Here is a 23,780-nt window from a genome sequence, read left to right as displayed (position 1 = left end):
ACAAGAAAAGTAGGGAGGTAAACCTTCCCCATCCTCTCCATCACTGGCTACTTACCCATAACAGTCTATTTCAGGACAAAGGGCAATAAAGCCAGACCAGCCTTCTGAACCAGCCTGCCTTTCAGCATCTGTGCTACATAGAATCTTCAGATATGAAGATTGGGATACTTGCGGAGGTAAGTGTTGAAGGAGTTTAACTGCTTTTGTAACAAAATGATTATTTACTGAAGTATTTCTGGACGCAGCTTAAGCATCCTTGGTCCATATTAAAATAAGTGGCAAGTCTTTGAAAAGACTGTCATTATATGATGGCTGTCATTATAGCAAGAAGCAACGGCACTATGGGACACAGAACAGAAGTTAGTCACCTCAGATATATGAGACAGGTAGATGTGATTAGGAATAAAGGTTGTCAAACTCCTAACTGATAAATCTCAGTTATCCTCCTGTGTGTACCTGGGTTGCCATGGCTGCACCTTTGCTTGGCAAGTGTGTCCAAGTACTTTTTCTCCCTAAGCTGCTTTGCCTATTGTGCTTGTCCACAAGGCTTGAACAGAACACAGAGAGATAGCAAACATGTAGTCTGTGTGGGTGTATTTGTTCTTCTGTGCAAACATGATTGAGTTATTTAGAAGAAACACAGCAGGAGTTGATTTCAGGCAAAACACAGGGTGGTACAGTATGGGGGAGAGAAGCCGTGTGAAGGTGGGGGCATGGTGGCAGACACCAGGGCATGCAAGCCATCAATCTGGGAAAGCACAGAGCGGTGAGGCGGAGGCTACAGTAGGAGGGCAGGTGAGTGTGACGACTAAGTAGCTACTCTTCCTGAATAATCATCATAAACCAGGTACTGTGCATTTTACATAGAATTGATTGTTACTTTCATAAATACTATGAGACAGGTTGTTGTTTCTAGTTGCTATGTTGTGTCCAACTCTTTTGTGACCTTGTGGACTGCAGCCGGCCAGGCTCCTCTGTCCACAGGATTTCCCAGGCGAGAATACTGGAGTGGGTTGCCATTTCCTTCTCCAGGGGATCTTCGTGAGCCAGGGATGGAATTCATGTCTCCTGCCTTAGCAGGCAGATTCTTTACTATTGAGCTACCTGGGAAGCTCATGAGATAGGTACCTTTTTTAATAACCACTTTTTAAATTGATGTATATTTAATTTACAATATTGTGCTAGCTTCAGGTGTACAGCAATGTGATTCTGTTATACATATATACATATAGCTCTTTTTTTAATATATATACTCTCTTATGCATATATACTCTTTTCCAGATTCTTTTCCACTATAGGTTATTACATGATATTGAATATACTTCCTATGCTATATAGTAGGTTCTTGCTATTTATTTTATATATATAGTTATTATATATATATATATATATACATATACACACACACATATAAAATCCCAAACTCCTAATTTATCTACTTTCCCTGCTATCCCCTTTGGTAATCATGAATTTGTTACCTATGTCTGGGAGTCTATTTCTGCTTTGTAAATAAGTTCATTTATATTATTTTTTAAATTCCACATGTGAGTAATAACATATGACATTTGTCTTTCTCTGCCTGACTTCACTTAATATGGTAATTTCTAGGTTCATTCATATGGCTGCAGATGACTTTGTTTCATTCTTCTTTATGGGTTAGTAATGTTTTATTGCATATATGTACCACATTTTCTTTATCCATCCATTTGTTAAAGGACATTTAGATTGCTTCCATGTCTTGGCTACTGTAAATGGTGCTGCTATGAACATGTATCTCTTCAAGTTAGAGTTTTTCTCTGGATATATGTTCAAGAGTGGGACTGCGGGATCATACGGTAATTCTATTTTTAGTTTTTGAAAGAACTTCCATATTCCTCTTCATAAGGGCTGCACCAGCTTACATTCCAACCAACAGTGTTGTAGACTCCTTTCTCTCTACACCCTCTTGAGATAGGTACCTTTATTATTTCTCTTTCACCTCTAATACCTCAGTGAAGACACTGAGGCTCAGAGAGGTTAAGCAATTTGCATAGGGTCACAGAGTTCACATGAGAGCCTGGATTGTAATCTAGGTTTATCTATCTCTGAAGTCTGGGGTTATAACCACCATTCCATGCTTTGCTGCCAGTTGGCAGAATAGCCTGGAGTCCAAGAGAGGGGTTAAGCTTAGAGCTGTAATTACAGGGAAAATTTCTTAGAAGGTAACAAAGGGAACAAAGAAAGAGCCAATCTCTGGCAGCATCACTAAAAAAGGAAAGGACTGAGCAGCAGATAAAAAACCCAGATAAAAAACAAGATAAAAAACCCAGGTTTTTTTTTTATGGGCGAAAGATGTTCTACTATTGCTTAATTTGAGGACAGAAAAAGGAAAAAACTGTATATCTGAGGCTGTGGTAAAGAAAAGAATAATAAAGGACACAGAAAACAGATCAAAAAGGAAAAAATACTTTAAAAATTACTTTCAGCACCCATCTATGATAGCAACTCTTCAAAAAATGGGCATAGAAGGAATCTACCTCAACATAATAAAGGCCATATATAATAAACCCACAGCAAACATTATTCTCAATGGTGAAAAACAAAGCATTTCCTCTAAGATCAGGAACAAGACAAGGGTGTCCAGTCTCACCACAATTATTCAACATAGTTTTGGAAGTCCGAGCTGTGGCAATCAGAGAACAAAAAGAAATAAAATAAATCTAGACTGGAAAAGAAGTAAAACTCTCACTGTTTGCAGACAACATGATACTATACACAGAAAATCCTAAAGATACTATCAGAAAATTACTAAAGCTAATCAGTGAATTCTGAATTTAGTAAAGTTGCAGGATACAAAATCAATATGCAGAAATCACTTGCATTCCTATACACTAACAGTGAAAAATCAGAAAGAAAAATTAAGGAATTAATCCCACTTATCATTGCAATAGAAAGAATAAAATATCTAGGAATAAACCTACCTAAGGAGACAAAAGAACTATACAGAGAAAGCTATAGGACCCTGATGAAAGAAGTCAAAGATAATATAATGTCTTTGATGAAGAGATATTCCATGTTCCTGGGTTGGAAGGATCAATATATTGTAAAAATGATCAATATTGTAAAAATGCAATCTACAGATTCAGAGCAATCCCTAACAAATCACCAATGGCATTTTTCATAGAACTAAAATAAAAATTTTCAAGATTTGTAATGAAACACAAAAGATCCTGCATAGCCAAAGCAATCTTGAGAAAGAATGGAGCTGGAGGAATCAACCTTCTTGTCTTCAGACTATACCACAAAGCTACAGTCATCAAGACAGTATAGTATTGGCACAAAAACAAAAATATAAATCAATGGAAGAAGATAAAAAACCCAGAGATAAACCCACACACCTATGGACACTTTATCTTTGACAAAGGAGGCAGGAATATAAAATGGAGTACAGATAATCTCTTCAGTAAGTGGTGCCAGGAAAACTGGGCAGCTACATGTAAAAGAATGAAACTAGAACACTTCCTAATATCATACGCGAAAATAAACTCAAAGTGGATTAAAGACCTGAATGTAAGACCAGAAACTATAAAACTCTTAGAGGAAAACATAGGCAAAATACTCTAAGATATAAATCACAGCAAGATCCTCTATGACCTACCTCCTAGAGTAATGGAAATAAAAACAAAAATAAACAAGTGGGACCTAATTAAACTTAAAAGCTTTTGCACAGTGAAGGGAACTATAAAAAGGTGAAAAGACAGCCCTCAGACTGGGAGAATATAATAGCAAATGAAACAACTGAAAAAGGATTAATTTCCAAAATATACCAGCAGCTCATGAATGTTTAAACTACTGCACAATTGTACTCATCTCACACGCTAGCAAAGTAATGCTCAAAATCCTCCAAGCCAGGCTTCAACAGTACGTGAACCGGGAACTTCCAGATGTTCAAGCTGGATTTAGAAAAGGCAGAAGAACCAGAGATCAAATTGCCAACATCTGTTGGACCATCAAAAAAGCAAGAGAGTTCCAGAAAAAACATCTACTTCTGCTTTATCAACTACACCAAAGCCTTTGACTGCATGGATCAGAGTCAAAACTGTGGAAAATTTTTCAAGAAATGGAAATACCAGACTACCTCACCTGCTTCCTGATAAAATCTGTGTGCAGGTCAAGAAGAAACAGTTAGAACTGGACATGGAACAACAGACTGGTTCCAAATAGGAAAAGGAGTATGTCAAGGCTGTATATTGTCACCCTGCTTATTTAACTTATATGCAGAGTACCTCATGAGAAACACTGGGCTGGATGAAGCACAAGCTGGAATCAAGATTGCCAGGAGAAATATCAATAACCTCAGATAGGCAGATGATACCACCCTTATGGCAGAAATTGAAGAACTAAAGAGCCTCTTGATGAAAGTGAAAGAGGAGAGTGAAAAAGGTGGCTTAAAATTCAACATTCAGAAAACTAAGATCATGGCATCTGGTCCCATCACTTCATGGCAAATAGAGGGGGAAAGAATGGCTTACTTTATTTTGGGGGGCTCCAAAATCACTGCAGATGGTGACTGCAGCCATGAAATTAAAAGATGCTTGCTCCTTGGAAGGAAAGTTATGACCAACCTAGATGGCATATTAAAGAGCAGAGACATTACTTTGCCAATAAAGGTCCCTCTAGACAAAGCTATGGTTTTTCCAGTAGTCACGTATGGTTACGAGAGTTGGACTATAAAGAAAGCTGAGTGCCAAAGAATTGATGCTTTGAACTGTGGTGTTGGAGAAGACTGTTGTGAGTCCCTTGTACTGCAAGGAGATCCAACCAGTCCATCCTAAAGGAAATCAGTCCTGAATATTCATTGGAAAGCTGAAACTCCAATACTTTGGCCACCTGATGTGAAGACCTACTCATTTGAAAAGACCCTGAATCTGGGAAAGACTGAAGGCAGGAAGAGAAGGGGATCACAAAGGATGAGATGGCTGGATGGTATCACCGACTCAACTGACACAAGTTGAGTAAGCTCCGGGAGTTGGTGATGGACAGGGAGGCCTGGTGTGCTACAGTCCATGGGGTCGCAAAGAGTCGGACATGACTGAGTGACTGAATTGAACTGAACATGCAACTCAATACCAGAAAAACAAACAACCCAATCAAAAAGAGAGCAAAAGACTTAAACAGACATTTCTCTGAAGCAGACAAAAAGATGGCAATAAACACTGACCAGTTTACCGAAAGACTAGAATTGCTGAGGCTGAGTTTTGAAGTGACTTGCTTCTTACATGGGCAACACCATGGTCCAAGGTGGGTTGCTTAAGGAATGTATGTATTTAGTGAAGATATTCCTGTGCAGGAAAGAGATCAGCTGGTTCTTCATAAAAGAGCAGTCAGGAAATATCAACATAATGTGATACACATGCCTCACTATGGGTAAAATGGAAACTTCATTATAACCAATGTAATTTTTACCTCTAGAGCTTTGCTACTCAAAGTGTGATCAATAAGCCATCACCTGAGAGTGTCACGCAGATTCACTGAAACAGAACTTGCATTTTATTAATAGGATCCCCAAGTGATTGTATCATACATGCATTAAAGCTTGAGAAATGCTTCCCTGCCATCTTGGTAATTTGGTGAACTTCTATTCATCCTTCAAAGTCCAACTCAGATATCATGTCTTTCTTAAAACTTCTCCTACCAGAGTTAATCACTTCTTCCTCTCTGCTATTTCTGTGGACCGCTTACTTATCTTCATCCTGTTTGCATCACATTATGTTGTTGATATATTCTTGAGGAAATGGGTATCTTTGTGTTCTTACTTTTGCAGTCTAGTGGCAGTTAACCATGTTATCTCTATAGATACATCTCTGTATCTCTAAGATAGATTCTAAGGAGTATTCAATTACTCACTTTAGTTGCTCAGTTTAAATCATTCTGGGAAAAAAGTTTTACAATTTTCCCATGCACAAAAATCACCTAATAAGCTTATTAACCTGGGGACTGTGGATCTCTCTGCCATAAAATCTGATTCTGCACTTCTTAGCTGGGCTCCAGGAATCTGCATTTTTAGCTAGTAGCCTAATGATTTCTGATGCATATGGTCAATGTAAAATTCTGGTTTAGAAATATTTCTAAATTGGAGCCTAGGATGCCGAGTCCTGTCTGGTGGGCTGCTACTGTCCTGCTCATTGCACCGGTCTCTATGTCCTCTAAATACCAAAATCATGGACCAAATACATCAGTGAGGGAGCCACCCAAGTTCATTTGGACTATGTTTTTGTAAGGATGCCTCTATAGAGAAATGAAAATGTGCTCAATTTCAGGCCAGATCAGTCTGAGTTACTCAATACTGATGAGCAACTCCACCAGCAAGAAGATCTCCTGGGACTTCCCTGGTCGTCCAGTGGCTGAGACTCTGCAATACCAATGTAGAGGGCCTGAGCTTGATCCCAGGTCATGGAGCTGGATTCCACATGCTACAATTAAGAGCTGTCACAGATCTAGCACAGTCAAATAAATAGTTTATTTTTTTTTAGAAAGGATCTCCCTCATGAAATTGATCCACTGACTCTTAGGATCCATTCCAGTATTTTGGAAACGCATGATGTTATCCACATGCATAGCTCTGATTGTGTGAATCCTGCTATGGCAGGCAATAGATAATTTTCCATTTGATTCACACAATACTAGAAGGCAAAGGACACTATCACCTTTTAATGATAAGGTCATTGAGCCTCAGTGACATTTTGTGACTTTCTTAGTCACAGAATTAGGAAAGGGCTGAGCCAGGAGTCAAAGTCTGATTTGTCTGCTTCCAAAGCTATTGCTTGCTTCCTCTTTGTCAGACTGTCTGTTTCTTTAGCTACATTTTCCACACAATAATCCCCCAGGGGCTGGCACAGCTAGGGATGGTGAGAGCCCTTCAAAACATCCATTCACTGCACTCCTGTTCCAAGTGGTGCATATACCATTCATATACCCATTTATCTCCAGCTGTAGAGTACATCTATACCAATAGAATGCCTGGAAACCCAAGGAAGTGATCTGGCTCTCTCCCTAAAGGAACTTTTAACTAGTTTGACTTTTCCCTTAACCAGTGCTCTGGAGTCAGTGCATACCTCCATGGAGTAAGAGAATCATGGACACATAGTTTCAAGTTGTTACAATAACTTAATCAAATCATTACAGAGTATTTTTGCAGTTGGTTGGGAAGACAAGAAATTGAATGGATGGCACGTATTTAGTTAACTGTCTAAAGCTCTCAGAGCACAAAGCAGTTTTTTTCTTGAGAAGGGTTATTATTTTAGCGGTAGGAGGAAAGAATAGGTTAACTAAATTATGATATATTCATAAAAGAAGACTTTTATGCTGAATATTTTCAGTCTACTACAGCTAGGGCAAAAAATGATCACAGCACATATATTCCCTGCCTCACAGAACTGATTGTATACTTGATGAAGGAGAATAATCTAGATCTATACATTATATCAGTGATTCACAAAATGTAAAAATGCAATATGTGATCTGCAGAGAGTACATAAAAAATTAAAATGCTAAAAAAACGTATGTGTGTATATAAATGATTTTGTCAGAGGGTTGTACACAGTGTTATTCATAGCAGTTATCTTTGTAGACTTAGGAAAGAGTTTGGGTTGGGATGGAGGAATGGATGGGAATGGTGGACTTAATAATGCATTTTTTGTGACAGGGAGACAACTGCCTACCCTCAAATCCCTTCTTCAGTCAAAAAAAAAAAAAAAAAAAAACACAAAACCCAGAATCTTTCCTAGACTCCTAGTGGCTCAGTGTAGGCATGCGACTAAGTTTTGGGCAAGCTGTAGACTAGAAGTAGTTGTGTAGGACACCTAGGAAGCCTCGTTAAAAGGGAAGGGACTAGCCCTTTTGTCTATATTCCTCCCTGCTGCCTGGAATGTGGATTCACGGTATGGCTTCAACAGCCATCTTGGACCATGAGGACATCTTGAGCGTAGAAGCCACAAGCAGGAGGATATTCAAACCCACCACTCCTCTGCTGTCTACTATGGGAGCCATGAGCCGCATGTGAATGTCTTAGTAGATTAATCAAAATTACATAAAATTTTTAAAAGTTCAGTTCCTCAGCCCAAGTAGCTACACTTCAAACACTCAATAATGACCCAGTGCTGACCAGTGGCTACCAAATTGGACAAAATGGATTTTCATCACAGCAGAAAGTTTTGTTGGCTAGTGCTGCTCTACTGCTTGTTTCTAGACTCTAGAGAATAAATCCCCCCAAATTTATGTCTTTTTTACCTGTATTTCAACACACCCTATTCATGTTTTTATGTACCAATTTTATGATATAAAATGAATAGAATTTTAAATATACAATTGGACATCAACATGGATTAAAACAGACAAAGATATACTATAAATAATCTGGTATGATTATTTAAAAATAGAAAAACATTGTATCAAAAATAGATTTTAAAAAACACTAGGTACATGAGAGGTCTGGAAAACTATAAACTTTTAGATTTGCCTCTTTGTTCTGAACTAAAAGGCTGGGCACCTAAAGTTTATACAACCTTCACTTTGAGTTGACAAAGACCACACACCAGGTAGGCACACACATTTCTACAGAGTTGTTGTCTACACACTGAGCCACGGAGCATATTAAGAATTTTCTGAGAGATACAGTTAACATTCATGGGAGACACTTTTATAAGGCTAAGATATGGTCTGGTGCTCTTTAGCTATTTATCAAACTCTCTGCTGTTTGCATTTTGAAAATATACACTGCCATTACATTTTAAATACACTGCATTATATTGTGCTCTCTTTGAACCTGCAGCAAAATTATGATTCCATTGTGTATTTTTAAAGATTAAATATTTCTCATATTTTTGCACTATAGCAAGCAAACTGAAGGCTTTTAGCATTCCAGGTCATGTAGATGATTTCAACAAGGTTGTTTATTCTTTGTTCAACGTGTGTGGGATTTAGGAGAATCATTTGCATTCTTACAAGAAGGTGCCACCCAGGTAATCTTTGGCAAATGATTGTCAGTGCATATTCTGATCTGCCTGGAAAATATGGTATATAACACCCAGGCCAAGGGAACCAAGGGAAGAGAAAGCAAGATTCTGTGGGGGATGTTTATCTCAAAGCAGAATAACCTTAACCTTTCTATCAATGGGGTACCAAATATACTAAGTCTCGAAGCCCCTCACCTGGTACTCTGCCAGCACAAACCAAGGACATGGACCTTCTTCCCCCTCCCCTTCGTGTGTGTGTGTTTATGTATGTGTATTTATCCTGTAGGTCATAATGATATGACATATACGCTGTTTGTGCACATTTTAATTTTCTAATTCCACTGAAAGTCTCAGAGGCTTCTTCAGATGAGAACTGAAAGTCAGGTGAGTATATTCTTGGTGGGCAATTGGTGCTGTTACAGAATCCCTTTTTCACCTTACTAGGAAAGAAGTGGTTTAAAAGGTGGGCATTCTCTGATCGCCATGTCCTTTTTACCTTTGTCTGAGGGATGAAGGGATGAAAGCAAAGAGTAAAGCTGGCTGAGGGGCATGACTGGGAGAGAGGGTTCCAGATACCATTCCTCATACTGACAACATTTCTGAGTGTTGTGTATTTCCTTCTAGTTCCCTCAGCACAAGTGATTTTTAGCGTACACTTTAGGATGATGGGCTACTGTTCATTCAACAGAAAACCAAGTATGACATCCAAAGAATATTAATGAACCACTTAAATTTTTACTGAAGTCTCCTGAAATGTCACAAAAAGGGGATTACATTCCCAACCCACATAAACTTTGGACAGTCCTCTTTCCCCTCTTTGTCCCACTGTCTCTGAAGTACTGCCAACTCTTGCAGCATCCCCCAGAACCCCAAGCTTTACAAACTACCATGAGCCTGGGTCTTCTCTGAGATCTGTCCCTCAGCTTTCACGAGGGTCTTAGTCTTTTCTAACATAAATATTTCTAGATTTTCTGGCTATCTTTCAATTCTCCTTTTGCTATTATTAGCAATAACACAACCGAAGGCCTTAGAGGGTGAGCAGGCAAATACAAAAGCTCCCTGGGAAGTGGTGGGAAGGGGAGAGCCTGAGGAACTTGCCTGCTGATTTTGATATTTTTGGATCTTGATTACAAAAACTCTGAAGACCCTTCTAACTCATTCCCTCTTCTTCCAAACTCCTTGCCCCCTTAACTTTAGCTGATCTTCAACTTCACTAGTTCTTTCACAACCCCACTTGTCACTTGTTCCCTCTTTCTCTCCCAGATCCCTCTACTATGTGACCTTGAGCTAGTCATTCCCATGCTAAACGCTTGGTCCCCTCTCTTACACTGCTGGTGGGAATGTAAGTTGGTACAGCCACTATAGAAAACAGTGTAGAGGTTCTTCAGAAAACTAAAAATAGAATTACCACATGATCCAGCAATCCCACTTCTGCGCATATACCTGGACAAAACTCTAATTCAAAGATACACACACTCCTAAGTTCATAGCAGCACTATTCACAATATCCAAGACATGGAAACAACCTAACTGTCCACTGACAAATGAGTGGAAAAAGAAGATGTCTCACACACACACAATGGAATACTACTCAGCCAGAAAAAGAATGGAATAATGCCATTTGCAGCTATGTGGAGGCAGCTGGAGATTATCATGCTAAGTAACTTCAGAATGGACTGGTTGGATCTCCTTGCAGTCCAAGGGACTCTCAAGAGTCTTCTCCAACACCACAGTTCAAAAGCATCAATTCTTCGGCGCTCAGCTTTCTTCACAGTCCAACTCTCACATCCATACATGACCACTGGAAAAACCATAGCCTTGACTAGACGGACCTTTGTTGGCAAAGTAATGTTTCTGCTTTTCAACATGCTATCTAGGTTGGTCATAACTTTTCTTCCAAGGAGTAAGCGTCTTTTAATTTCATGGCTGCAGTCACCATCTGCAGTGATTTTGGAGCCCCAAAAAATACTGCAAGGGGATCCAACCAGTCCATTCTGAAGGAGATCAACCCTGGGATTTCTTTGGAAGGAATGATGCTAAAGCTGAAACTCCAGTACTTTGGCCAACTCATGCGAAGAGTTGACTCCTTGGAAAAGACTCTGATGCTGGGAGGGATTGGGGGCAGGAGGAGAAGGGGACGACAGAGGATGAGATGGCTGGATGGCATCACTGACTCGATGAATGTGAGTCTGAGTGAACTCTGGGTGTTGGTGATAGACAGGGAGGCCTGGCATGCTGTGATTCATGGGGTCACCAAGTGTCGGACATGACTGAGCGGCTGAACTGAACTGAAGTCAGAAAGAGAAAGACAAATAACATATAACTTTAATGTGGAATCAAAAATATGGCACAAAAGAACCTATCTACAAAACAGAAACAGATTCACAGACAGACAGCAGATGTACAGGTGCCAACGGGGAGTTGGTGGAGGTGGAAGGGTCCAGGAGCTTGTGATTAGCATGTAAAAAATTATATATAGGATGAATAAACAACAAGGTCTACTATACAGCACAGTGAACTATATTCAATGTCCTGTGGTAAACCAGAATGGAAAAGAATATGTAAAAAAAGGAATATCTCTGTGTGTATAACTGGGTCTTGTTCTGATGGGCGGGGCCATGCTAAGTAAATCTTTAATCTTTACGTTTCCCCCTCAGTCAGTCTCTCCCATCAGGAAGCTTCCATAAGCCTCTTATCCTTATCCATCAGATGGCAGACAGACTGAAAATCACAGTCACAGAAAACTAACCAATCTGATTACATGGACCACAGCCTTGCCTAACTCATGCCATGTAGGGCCACCCAAGACGGACGGGTCACGGCGGAGAGTTCTGACAAAAATCGTGTCCACAGGAGAAGAGAATGGCAAACTGCTTCAGTATTCTTGCCTTGAGAATCCCATGAACAGTATGAAAAGGCAAAAAGATAGGACACTGAAAGATGAACTCCCCAGGTCAGTAGGTGCCCAAAATGCTACTGAAGATCAGTGGAGAACTAACTCCAGAAATGAGGAGACGGAGCCAAAGCAAAACCAACACTCAATTGTGGATGTGACTAGTGATGGAAGTAAAGTCTGCTGTAAAGAGCAATATTGCATAGGAACCTGGAATGTTAGGTCCATGAATCAAGACAAATTGAAAGTGGTCAAACAGGCGATGGCAAGAGTGAACATTGACATTTTAGGAATCAGCGAACTAAAATAGACAGGAATGGGTGAATTTAACTCAGATGACAATACATCTACTAGTTTGGGCAAGAATTCCTTAGAAGAAATGGAGTAGCCATCATGGTCAACAAGAGTCCGAAATGCAGTACTTGGATGCAATCTCAAAAACGACAGAATGATATCTGTTCCTTTCCAAGACAAACCATTTAGTATCACAGTAATCCAAGTCTATGCCCTGAGCAGTAATGCTGAAGAAGTGGAAGTTGAATGGTTCTATGAAGACCTCAAGATATTCTAGAACTAACACCCAAAACAGATGCCCTTTTCATTATAGGGGACTGGAATGCAAAAGTAGGAAGTCAAGAAATACTTAGAGTAACAGGCAAATTTGGCCTTGGAATACAGAATGAAGCAGGGCAAAGGCTAACAGAGTTTTGCCAAGAGAATGCATTGGTCATAGCAAACACCCTCTTCCAACAATACAAGAGAAGACTCTACACATGGACATCACCAGATGGTCAATACTGAAATCAGATTGATTACATTCTTTGCAGCCAAAGATGGAGAAGTTCTATATAGTCAGCAAAAACAAGACTGGGAGATGACTGGCTCAGATCATGAACACCTTATTGCCAAATTCAGACTTAAATTGAAGAAAATAGGGAAAACACTAGACCTAAATCAAATCCCTAACGATTATCCAGTGGAAGTGACAAATAGATTCAAGGGAATAGATCTGATAGACAGAGTGCCTGAAGAACTATGGACAGAAGTTTGTGCCATTGTACAGGAGACAGGGATAAAGACCATTTCCAAGAAAAATAAATGCAAAAAGGCAAAATGGTTATCTGAGGAGGCCTTGCAAATAGTTATGAAAAGAAAAGAAGTGAAAGGGAAAGGAGAAGAGGAAAGATACACCCACTTGAATGCAGAGTTCAAAAGAATAGCAAGGAGAGATAAGAAAGACTTCCTCAGCGATCAATGCAAAGAAATAGAGGAAAACAACAGAATGGGAAAGAGTAGAGATCTCTCTTCAAGAAAATTAGAGATACCAAGGGAACATTTCATGCAAAGATGGGCACAATAAAGGACAGAAATGCTATGGACCTAACAGAAGCAGAATATATTAAGAAGAGGTGGAAAGAATACACAGAACAACTGTACAAAAGAAAGATCTTCATGACCCAGATAATCACGATGGTGTGATCACTGACCTAGGGCCAGGCATCCTGGAAGGTGAAGTCAAGTGGGCCTTAGGAAGCATCACTACGAACAAAGCTAGTGGAAGTGATGGAATTCCAGTTGAGCTGTTTCAAATCCTGAAAGATGATGCTGTGCAAGTGCTGCACTCAATATGCCAGCACATTTGGAAAACTCAGCAGTGGCCACAGGACTGGAAAAGGTCCATTTTCATTCCAGTCCCAAAGAAAGGCAATGCCAAAAAATGCTCAAACTATCACACGATTGCACTCATCTCACATGCTAGTAAAGTAATGCTCAAAATTCTCCAAGCCAGGCTTCACCAGTATGTAAACCATGAACTTTCTGATGTTCAAGCTGGTTTTTAAAAAGGCAGAGGAACCAGAGATCAAACTGCCAGCATCCTCTGGATCATCAGGAAAGCTAGAGAGTTCCAGAAAAACATCTACTTCTGCCTTATTGACCATGCCAAAGACTTTGACTGTAGATCATAACAAACTGTGGAAAATTCTTCAAGAGATGGGAATACCAGACCACCTGACCTGCCTCTTGAGGAATCTGTATGCAGGTCTGGAAGCAACAGTTAGAACTGGACATGGAACAACAGACTGGTTCCAAATCAGGAAAGGAGTACATCAAGGCTGTATTTTGTCATCCTGCTTATTTAACTTATACGCAGAATATATCATGAGGAATGCCAGACTGGATGAAGCACAAGCTGGAATCAAGATTTCCAGGAGAAATATCAATAACCTCAGATATGCAGATGATACCACCCTTATGGCAGAAAGCAAAGAACTGAAGAGCCTCTTAAGGAAAGTGAAAGAGGAGAGTGAAAAAGTTGGCTTAATGCTCAACATTCAGAAAACTAAGATCACGGCATCTGGTCCCATCACTTCATGGCAAACACTTCATGGCAAATAGATGGGGAAACAGTGGAAACATGAGAGACTATTTTTGAGGCTCCAAAATCACTGCAGATGGTGACTATAGCCATGCAATTAAAAGATGCCCGCACCTTCAAAGAAAAGTTATGACCAACCTAGACAGAGACATTACTTTGCCATCTTAGGTCCATCTAGTCAAAGCTATGGTTTTTCCAGCAGTCATGTATGGATGTGAGAGGTGGACTATAAAGAAATCTGAGCAATGAAGAACTGATGCTTTTGAACTGTGGTGTTGGAGAAGACTCTTGAGAGTCCCTTGGACTGCAAGGAGATCCAACCAGTCAATCCTAAAGGAAATAAGTCCTGAATATGCACTTGAAGGACTGAGGCTGAAACTCCAACACTTTGGCCACCTGATTCAAAGAATTAACTCGTTTGAAAAGACCCTCATGCTGGGAAAGATTGATGGCAGGAGAAGAATGGGATAACAGAGGATGAGATGGTTGGATGGTATCACTGACTCAATGGACATGAGTTTGAGTAAACTCAGGAGCTGGTGATGGACAGGGAGTCCTGGTGTGCTGTTGTCCATGGGGTCACAAAGATTCAGACATGACTGAGCAACTGAACTGAACTGATGTGTATAACTGAGTCACTATGCTGTACAGCAAAGACTGGCACAGCGTTGTGTATCAACTATACTTCAGTTAAAAAACATGAAAACTAAACCACTGGTTCGCTCAGCTGAGACAAGGGACCTGTTCTGGAAGGTCTCTCACAGCATGTATATTCTGAGGTTGAAGATTCAGGTTGTGCTGCTTAAGAAAAACACATCTGACTTGATTAAAAGTGAGCACGTGAGCACAGGTTATCCTTTTACCTTTAAACTATTTTTTAATCACGCAAATGACAGATGAGTATTTATTCCTGTACAAAATCAAAACAGAATTAAGACTCAAATGGTTCCTACCTCCTACCCAAACCCTATCACCTCCATGCTTTAGGATAAAAGAAACACAAACAGACACACACACAACCCCAAATTTTATTCACTTCACTTCTTTAGGGGTTTGATCTGTCCTTTTCCTGGTGATTTCCTGCTTTTATACACATACAAATATCCAAAGAAACTGTATAGTATTGTTTTGTGAGGTTTTAAAAAATGAACAGATGCTGTTTCTGCACATTTTAATTTTCATACTCTATTGAATGTCAGAAGCTCATCAAAATGAGAGTCGAAAGCTGGGCAACTGTATTCGTGGTAAGCACTTTGGTGCTGCTATGAATTTAATTATAAAAGTTTAAATGGAATACTGTGTTTAGTGCCTTTCACTTGTTTTTGTCCTTAATATCAGCTGCTACAGAAAAACCATAGATCATTCTTTGTAACAGCTGTATAGTATTCCCTGTAATAATAATAATTACAATTTATTGACTTGACATTTTGCCAAGAATTGTTCTTACTTAATCCTCATGAAACTTCATGAAATAAGCAGCCAATATTGTTCCCACTTCACAAACAAGAAATCTTGGAACCCACATAAAAATGCCATGCTTTATTTCATCTGCTGCTAGATGTTTATGATGTTTCCAATTCCCTACTATAACAAACATGCTACCAAATCTCCTTGTCCAGGTGTAGGTAGGATGAATAGGAGCAGGCAAGAGCTGAGGGGGAAGGTATGTGCATTCTTAGGTTTAAGACATACTCCAAACTGTGATGGGGTATGGAATGGGGAGTGTGCTGGCAGGATGGCCAGAAAGGGGGTGGCTGCAGGGACAACCCAGATTCCAAATTCATCCACTTTTCAATTGTTCCTAAGAACAATCCTGGGTAGAAGAAGGAATTTGTCAGTATTTATCCTAAGTCCCCTAAGCCCCAGGGCATCATCTCACTTCTCTTCTTTCTCCCCAGCCCTGAGGACCTTCCACCCACCCAGCTGGTGCATCTGGGCACCAGCTGTGCCAGCTTTGTTAGGCTTAGGAGAGATGTCAAGCCCTTCAGTATTTACTTTATCCCAAGAACATTAAGGAAGGTAGACAGGCCTCCATCCCTGTGTACCATTTATACAGATGTCAGGCTGGGGATGTGGGTTCATTTTTCATTCTTTAATCCGCAGGTATGAATTAAACCATAACTTGCCTCACTGACACCATGGCATCAATATTTTCTCAGACTGGAACACGGTCTCCCTGTTCTTGCCCACTCTTTAAAAATAAACTTAACATATGGCGTTTGTCTTATGGCAAATCTTATGGCAAAGGAATGCAATGTGTTTTTCTTGACATGTGACTCAATTCAAACACTCAGGAAAACTTTGATATTTCAGAGGAAGTTTGCATTTGGAGGGAATATGCTTGCTACCTTCCCCATTAAACAGGGTCATTCCTGGAACACAAGATGTCCCAAGTTTCTCAGATAACTGAGTACCTTAAATCATCATACATGTCATGTAGACCCTAAAGTAGTGCTGTAGACTCCATGTGATGTCTTAAAATAGTCAGAAACTAACAGGTAAAATGCATCCAGTTTGAGAACAACCCTGATGATGTTTATACAATTTTCTCAATGACTGTACAATGCCTGACCAATCATCAAACACACCCCAATGTCACAACACACAGCACACAGTAAAAGCTTGAAGGCAGAGACAACATTAAAATACAAACAGAACAATGATTTTTTAAAGTGACTGAACAATCATATTGGGCACAATGCTTAATTGCTACTAGAGCCTTTCTGGGTCTTTGAGTCAGTTTCTCTGAGCTCCCTGCTCCTTTCTCCTCACTGAAAAGTATATGGTATATGCATGTGATGTTGATCGAAGGCTTACATAAAGAAAAAGCAAAATTATTTTGATAATTTAAGATGCTTTTTATCATCTTCAGAAAGGGTAACACCATAATGTAAGCCAGCACTTCATGGGCCTTGTCTTGAGCAGTATCACACTGAAAGAAACCAGAAGTTTAAGTCAATCTAATGTTAACTCACATCTCTTGAGAAAGCTTAAAGAAGATTTACTTCCTAAGTGAAAGCAGCATTTCCTCACAGATGCTAACTTTCTCACAACTTCAAGCTGGCTCATAATTTCCTTCTTCCTAACACACACTCTCTACTTTCTCCCCAGACTCTTCTTTGATATTCTCAAGTGGTAGCTCAGTCTTTTCTGCCTTCACTCTTTGCTCTTCCAAGTGAGTTTTTCTTTGTTTGTTTGTTTGTTTGTTTTCCCCTCTCTGGAATTGGCTCTCAGAGCTCTCAAAGACAAATCCTCACTGAGTCTTTCTTCCTGTTGATTAGCTTATGGTTTCTTCACTAATGACACTTGGGTCCATACAATTCCTCATTGCGGGGATGTCTTATGCATTGAAGGATGTTTGTCAGCATCCCTGGCCTCCACCCATTCGATGCCAGTAGCACTGCCCCTTAGCTGTGAAACCAAAACCGTCTTCAGACACTGCTCAATATCTCCTGGGTGGTAAAAAGCAATCCCAGTTAAGAAAGAGTGGATTACTCCAATCTGTGTATTAAAAGCCCTGGGAGATTGGGGAGGAGTGGCCTTGCCAGAGCACTGGCTAATGCCAGAGCTTTTCATGGTGGGAGGGGAAGGGAAATAAAATAAAAACATATTTAATAATGTGTGTCTTTATTAGAGTACATGATCCGATACTGTGGTCAGGAAATGAAAATGACTCAAATATGAGTGAAAATCACGAATTCTCAGTCATCAAGACAGTATGGTACTGGCACAAAGACAGAAATACAGGTCAATGGAACAAAACAGAAAGCCCAGAGATAAATCCACACACCTATGGTCACCTTATCTTCGACAAAGGAGGCAAGAGTATACAACAGAGAAAAGACAGTCTCTTTAACAAGTGGTGCTGGGAAAACTGGTCAACCACTTGTAAAAAAATGAAACTAGAACACTTGCTAACACCATACACAAAAATAAACTCAAAATGGATTAAAGATCTAAATGTAAGGCCAGAAACTATAAAACTCCTAGAGGAAGACATAGGCAAAACACTCTCTGACATAAATCACAGCAGGATCCTCTATGACCCACCTCCCAGACTATTGGAAATAAAAGCAAAAATAAACAAATGGGACCTAATTAAAATTAAAAGCTTCTGCACAACAAAGGAAACTATAAGCAAGGTGAAAAGACAGCCTTCAGAATGGGAGAAAATAATAGCAAATGAAGCAACTGACAAAGAATTAATCTCAAAAATATACAAGCAACTCCTGCAGCTCAATTCCAGAAAAATAAATGACTCAATCAAACAATGGGCCAAAGAACTAAACAGACATTTCTCCAAAGAAGACATACAGATGGCTAACAAACACATGAAAAGATGCTCAACATCACTCATTATTAGAGAAATGCAAATCAAAACCACAATGAGGTACCATTTCATGCCAGTCAGAATGGCTGCAATCCAAAAGTCTACAAGCAATAAATGCTGGAGAGGGTGTAGAGAAAAGGGAACCCTCTTACACTGCTGGTGGGAATGCAAACTAGTACAGCCACTATGGAGAACACTGTGGAGATTCCTTAAAAAACTGGAAATAGAACTGCCTTATGACAATCCCACTGCTGGGCATACACACAGAGGAAACCAGACTTGAAAGAGACACATGTACCCCAGTGTTCATCGCAGCACTGTTTATAATAGCCAGGACATGGAAGCAACCTTGATGTCCATCAGCAGATGAATGGATAAGAAAGCTGTGGTACATATACACAATGGAGTATTACTCAGCCATTAGAAAGAATACATTTGAATCAGTTCTAATGAGGTGGATGAAACTGGAGCCTATTATACAGAGTGAAGTAAGCCAGAAAGAAAAACACCAATACAGTACTGCTGCTGCTGCTGCTAAGTCACTTCAGTCGTGTCCGACTCTGTGTGACCCCATAGACGGCAGCCCACCAGGTTCCCCCGTCCTTGGTACATTAACGCATATATATGGAATTTAGAAAGATGGTAACGATAACCCTGTATGTGAAACAGCAAAAGAGACACAGATGTATAGAAATCTTTTGGACTCTGTGGGAGAGGGTGAGGGTGGGATGGTTTGGGAGAATGGCATTGAAACGTATATTATCCTATGTGAAAAGGATCGCCAGTCCAGGTTCGATGCATGAGACAGGGTGCTCAGGGCTGGTGCACTGGGATGACCCAGAGGGATGGGATGGGGAGGGAGGTGAGAGGGGGGTTCAGGATGGGGAACACATGTACACCCGTGGCGGATTCATGTCAATGTATGGCAAAACCAATACAATATTGTAAAGTAATTAGCATCCAAAAAATAAATAAATTAATTAAAAAAAAAAACCAGCCCTGGAAGGACAAATTACCTGGTCAGTCATTCCCAGTGTGTTAAAGTATCATCTATAGCACTGTCTTTTCAAACTATGGCATGCAAGTCAAATCCAGTCAGCCATTTGTTTTTGTAAGGTCTGCAAGCTTAGAAAGCTCATTATATCTTTTTGTGATTTTTTAAACCAAAAGAGTATTTACTAACACGTGAAAATTATATAAAATTCCAATGTAAACGTTCATAAATAAAGTTTTATTGGAGTAAAAAAAAAATCATGTGTTCTGGGCTCCGTGTGAGAAAAGCATGTGAAGCTAACCTAGGGTTATCACCTGGTCCTATATAACAACCAGGGACCTTGGGTTCAGGTCGGAGAGCTGTCAATGAGCAGGTGTGGGCTGGGTCTTGGGCATGAGTACTTGAAAAGGCACATTAGGTGTTTCTGATGTGCACCTCTGTTTAAGAACTTCACTTCAAAGGACTCAATAAATGGAGGCAGCTACGGCGCAAAGCATGTTAGAATGCAGGATCTCTATCAGGTGGATCACTAAATGACCTTGACAAAGGCACCTCACCCTCTGGGACTCATTTTTCTCATCATCTAAACAAGGGTGTTAGACCAAATCAGTGTTTCTTCAAGTGTGGTTCAGGATCACCTTGGCTGTTGGTCAAAATGAAGGTACTAAACTTCAATGAACACTGAAACTGGAACTGCTCAAGGTGAGGACCTAGAGATCTATATTTTTAAAATGCACCCTAAATTGTTCCTATGATAAGGCACTTAGAGATTATTTATAGGTATCAGATTGTATAAGCTTTGTTGTCATTATACTTACCTATGATGTAAAGTGTTATGTCCACGTGACAGATGCAGGAACTAAGAGTCACAGTGAGTAAGTGATTCTTTCAAGGCATAGTCACTGTGGGGAGCCAAGTACCAATCCAAGCAGAACTCCAGCTGCTGCAATGAATGCTCTGTCTCTCTTGAACACTGATGTTTCACAGCCTCTGGGTCCTAACAATTTCTAAGGATCCTGATACCTTGCAAATTTAAAGACTAATTAAAATTCTTTCCAGTGACCTGTCTCTACTGTAAGCACTGATAGATTAATGAAAAGGCAATGGGGGGGGGTGATGAAGAGGATTTACTAACATAAACATGAGAAGAATGTGGATTCTAAATATGCACAGTTTTTCTTATTAACCACCTTTCTTCAGGCCATCATGGCTAATTCATTGCCATATTTCATTATAGAAACTAACTGAAAGGTTATGAGCAAATGCTTTTCAGTCAGAGGTTGCAGTTATTTTCAACTTCAATACTTATTAATATTTCTGACTTAATGCTGATGGATGGTGAAATTCCAAGAAGTCACATGGAGACTGGTTCACAGTTTTATACTCATGCCCATCCTCTCTCCCATTTCAAACAGCTTTATTGGAGAGTCCAGCAGAGGCATTTGTTTTGATTTCCCTCATTAATGTTTTCTCCTTTTAGGATAAATCACAGAGAATGCATACCAGGCTGAACATTTGCAAGCAGAATCCACAAAATAAAGTCAAACTCAGGAATAATTTGGTTATATCTATTCATCATGTCTAGTATTACTGACAATATTCAGACAATGTAATTCCTATTACACCTGCTTTCAGAAAAAAACCTAGTCAGTAACCCTAAATTAAATTAACATTTTTAGTGTATATAATTTGTAGTTCAGAATGAGCTATAATTATCATTTAGGGAAACCATATGGAAAACATTACCAGCCTTTACTAAGTCTTGGGTTTTAACAGTGATCCATGACTCAGAATGTTTTATCCAAACAGGTTGTAAATTCTAAGACAAGCAAGATGCATTTCAGTCATTTTTATATTAATTCCAAATGAAGAATTCATTGTCTTTTCAAATTATAATAAATTGGAGAGCAATTTCCCGCTAAGCAAATCAAGGAAATTGAAAAATTACTTCTCTGGGAGCTGTTTTCTATATCCTTTTTCTTTTTTAAAGGCTCTTTAAAAGACCTACTTTTATTATTCTTGATGTGTATAGTAATAGGCATTCGCATTGCCACAACAATTTTCTTCCCCTTCTTTAAACTGGAACGTACACTCTGAATAATGTTTAATGTTCAATGTAATTTCATTCTGGGGGGAGTCTGGAGCCTGCAATGAGAGCTCACATTTAAGAACCTCAATTAATATGTAGAAAATGAGCTTCCAAAGCTACTGCCCTTCTCTCTCAATGATGCACTTTACTTCTTGCGGAACCACAGAACTGGTAGTGTCACGGTGAGGCCAAGGATTCACCAAAGCTGTGCCTTGTGGGCACTCAGGTGTCCTTGAAATTCTTGGGATTGTTAAAAATGAATCTGAGGTTTAGAATCTTGTACATAATAATCCCTCAAAATAGAAAGGAAATGGTAACAAACAAAGGACACTACTGAAAACCAAAATGGGGAGAAGAAAGAAAATACAAGAAACAGTGTTGTTGCATAGAAGACCACCGAAAGCAAATAAAACAACCCTTAAAAATGAGGTTTGCTTTGCCTTTTGAAAATCTATTCCTGCCCCTGCTCTCCTCCACCCTCTGTACCTGCTCTGTATAGAAACATGGGAAGATTCTCTGATGAGAAGAGAAGGGGGCATGTCTACAGACTGATAGTTTTTGCTCACCCGGCAGAACATTTTGCTTTACTCAAGATAGATGTGATCTCTGTTTAGGTTATCTGGACCCAGAACTCTCTGTACAAGGCCTATTTTAGATGAACACTGACACGGATTCTTCTGACTTAGTTTCATAGGGTTTTTAAAATGAGTCAGGAGCTTTCCATCCTACAGCCTGCAGTTTCTGCACAGAGACTGGTTGGTGAGTCAGGACCAACCAGAGCGCTCTTACTCTAAAGAAGAGTTTGTTCAGGAGCCGGTGGGGGTGGTGGGGTGGGGGGTCTCTTGTGGTAGGAGGAGCTTATCAAATTTTAAAGATCTCTTCTGAAGGTTTCGTGTGGTTTCTCTGAAGGCTGCCCTGTTGGCAGGATTTGGGCTTGGGTTAGTCACTGAATACTGGAATTTTTTTTAAACTTGTTGGTTCCCAACTCAGCACAAATCAAGAACAGGATATCAAACTACTGAATGACTATTGTCCTGTTTCTGTAGTATAAAATACTCGTATTTCATTTTGTTTTTATACTGTGGAGTTGGATAAAGAAGGGAGAAAACTAAGAATAATTTTTATACAGTAATGAAGTGATAGTCACCATTGTGAAAAAATTTCCTCATTGTTTCATCATTCACATCAATTCTCCCAATACTTGTGGCCAATACATACACAGACACAAACTTTGTAGGTGTAATGGTCAAAGTCACCTCAATCCTCTCCATTTGTGCCAATACAAATACAGACATAAACTTTGTAGATGTAATGGTCAAAGTCACCAATATACCAAGGGCAACTAAGTCCAAAGCCAAGTCACAAACTATCTTAAAGATCAGTTGAAGAACAATATTGTCTCCCAAACTCAATTCCAGAAGGAAGCCAAAGAGAGTTGGCCTCAGCTAAGCACAAACATGGCCTCATGCTAGCAGATGCTCCCGGTAGGATTCTATGCAGTTTGGAGAAAGATCATGAAAAAGTTCATTGTAGATCTTTACCAAGCACAAAGAAGAAGATATCCTTTCCTAATCTTTTTCCTTTCTTGCCTCCTTTCCTTCCTCCCTTTCTCTTTTTCTATTCTTCCACATATTAAGCACAGTTTACTTATAGTACAAATTTAGAATCACTGGAAAAATGTTGAACATTTTCCTCTTGATGATTCTCAGAATAGAGATTCATCCAAAGATTCCATCCTATTTCTTTTCTGTCTATATATAAAGTAGATCGGTGCCTGCTACATAGCAAGTATTAGAAATATGTTTATTATTTTAATGATTACTGTGAAAAATAAATGAGATGATGTATGCAAATCCGTTGGCTAAATGCCAGCCATATAGAATGTGTTCAGTAAAGGGTACTGGATACAGATACAGTTACAAATTATATAATAAAAATATAAACATATTATTACTATTGTTTTCACTTGGCAAGCTTCAACTTACCCCTAAAACCCCAACCTGAGTTCAACCTTCTCATCACTTCAAAATAGACCTGATTATTCTATCTTCTACAGCATTCAGGTGCTTACATATTAGGAACTTATTCTATTGTATTATAGTGA

General features: G+C 39.5%; 1 long non-coding RNA gene across 1 annotated transcript in view; it reads left to right on the top strand.

Moving 5' to 3' along the window:
- Positions 1–724: 724 nt before the first annotated feature.
- The window catches only part of LOC138424719 (uncharacterized), a 50,386-nt gene continuing 27,330 nt past the window's right edge, over positions 725–23,780 (top strand). The window contains exon 1 of the long non-coding RNA XR_011250950.1: positions 725–795. This is a non-coding gene — a long non-coding RNA (uncharacterized lncRNA). The remainder of the gene's footprint in view (positions 796–23,780) is intronic.

This window comes from Ovis canadensis, chromosome 19 (assembly GCF_042477335.2).
Source record: "Ovis canadensis isolate MfBH-ARS-UI-01 breed Bighorn chromosome 19, ARS-UI_OviCan_v2, whole genome shotgun sequence".
Lineage (NCBI taxonomy): Eukaryota > Metazoa > Chordata > Mammalia > Artiodactyla > Bovidae > Ovis > Ovis canadensis.
Note: the sequence above shows the minus strand (reverse complement) of the source record. Positions and strands in the feature narration are given on the sequence as shown.